We start from the raw sequence: 2,258 nt of genomic DNA on the forward strand, positions 1-2,258 counted from the left end.
ACCACCCATCCCACCCCCCTCGCAAAAAAAAAAAAAAAAAAAAATCTGCTAAAATCTAGTCAACAGGCAACTATTTTTAGACAAGCTCATTTTCTTTAGTGGCTGTGGAATGCTGATTTCTCCTTCAGGGGAAGGTTTACAAAGAGGTACAGTCAAATGAAGAGGCCTAAAGTTACAATCATTACAGCAAAAAGAAAAAATTAATACATCTAATTGTACTCCGAGCCCTAGACCTTCTTGCATTTTATTTGCAAATGCAATTATATCAGGCTCATAACACTTTCAGGTGTGATTTTAAAACTCAAGGCCTACAGACAAATTTGGCTTAGTTTATCTCGATTTACAGGGGCCAACACTTCTCACAAGCTGATTCTTGAGTACAAAAATCAAATGCATCTCTAATTCTGTGAAGGCATTTTGGTTTTCCCAAGTTCTTTAATGCTTAATCTCAGATTGAATTTCCCATAGATCAAAAAAGCAATTTGAAAAGAGAAACAGGTTAAAAATATGAGTTCTTTAAAAAATGATGCTTTCCTCATAACATTTTAAAAAATCTAGCCACAGTGAAGCAGTCCCTAGGAAAGTTACTTGTAGTTCCATCACAATCTTCTTCCACTAATGCAGATACAATGAGAGGCTTACATGTTTACTGTTGTTTTCTTTAGGAACAGAGAACCAGAGATGGAGATGTGGTGAAAAAGTAGATGACCACAGTAAGGGAAATTATGGCATAGTAAAAAGTGGAAGAAAAAGACAAGCTCTTCAGTGACTTCCTCATTTTTGCTTCATCCCTTTTTCTCTACACAATAGAAAAGGCAACCAAGAGCAATAAAAAAGGAATAGGAAACTTGTACTGAGGAAAACTGCTGGATCAAACATTGAAAGTGAAATATAAAAGCAATTTATGTGGTTCTTTACTCATTCATTTAAAAAATTAACAGAACAAGTGATCAAATTATTTAATAGATATGAAAATTTAAAACGTGATAAATTTTAGAACACAGTGAAGGAAAAAAAGAGAAAAATAAAAGGGAGAAAAGGGAGGAGGGAGTGATAAAGGAGAGACTTTTTTTTTTTTTTTTTGCTGTCCAGAGAGTCATGCCTTAATCTTGAAGCATTTAGGATGCTGCTATAAAAAACTGATTCGAAATTTCAAAGCTGTCGAGATGCCCAGGCACAGTGTTAGGAAGCTCTAGAAGGAAATATCTTAATGAATTAGAGTGACTATCAGAATTGATATCAGAAGTGACTATCAATTAATGACTATCAGAAGTGATAGTCAAAATACTTAAAAACTGATACATCAAAGGCATTGACCCTGGCCAGATGAAATGTACACTGTGACTACTGGAAAGGATGCTGAGTCTAAATAATCCTAAAGCCATCCAGGTGCTGGATGCAGGGCTCAACATTCCAGCTTTGGACGTCTAAGAAATAAGATGCAGGTAGTGATTAGAAAACGAGAGGGGGCCAGGCACGGTGGCTCATGCCTGTAATCCCAGCACTGTGGGAGGCCAAAGTGGGTGGATCACTTCAGGTCAGGTATTTGAGACCACCCTGGCCAACATGGTGAAACCCCGTCTCTACTAAAAATACAAAAATAATTAGCTGGGTGTGGTGGTGAGAGCCTGTAATCCCAGATACTCAGGAGGCTGAGGCAGGAAAATTACTTGAACCTGGGAGGCAGAAGCTACAGTGAGCCAAGATCCGGCCATTGCACTCCAGCTTGGGTGACAGAGCGAGACTCCATCTCAATAAATAAATAAATAAATAAATAAATAAATAGAAGGAAAGGCAATGATAATAGAAGGGAGAGTGAAGGAGTTGGAAGAGTAAGAGCAGATATTTTTACAATACACCCTATGGTAGTTAGCCTCCAAGAGGCCCCCAATGATCTCCATCTCCTGGTATTCATACCCTTGCTTAGTATGAATACTCCCACACCAAATTAGGGTTGGTTTGTTTGACTAACCCCAGCTTCTGCCAGAAACTGTGGTATGTCACTTTCGACATTCACATTGTAAAAGACTGTGGCTTTGGTCTTGGGTGCTCCCTTGCTCTCTCTCTTACATCACTCACACTCAAGTCATGTGGCAAGAGGCCTTATGAAGAAACCCATGTAAACAGGAAATGAAGCTTTCTGCCAAGAGCCACATGAGTATATTTGGAAGCAGAATAGCTCCAGTCAAATCTTCAGAGCCTGCTTCCCTGGCTGACAGCTTGACTGCAACTTCCTGAGAGAACCAACCTGGATTCCT

The 2,258-nt window shown here is 39.1% G+C and overlaps 1 protein-coding gene across 1 annotated transcript in view; it reads right to left on the reverse strand.

The window, feature by feature from the left end:
• PPM1L (protein phosphatase, Mg2+/Mn2+ dependent, 1L) overlaps positions 1 to 2,258 on the reverse strand; it is a 345,145-nt gene that overhangs the window by 89,529 nt on the left and 253,358 nt on the right. The window lies entirely within an intron of this gene.

This window comes from Mandrillus leucophaeus, unplaced genomic scaffold (genome assembly GCF_000951045.1).
Source record: "Mandrillus leucophaeus isolate KB7577 unplaced genomic scaffold, Mleu.le_1.0 Scaffold1198, whole genome shotgun sequence".
NCBI lineage: Eukaryota > Metazoa > Chordata > Mammalia > Primates > Cercopithecidae > Mandrillus > Mandrillus leucophaeus.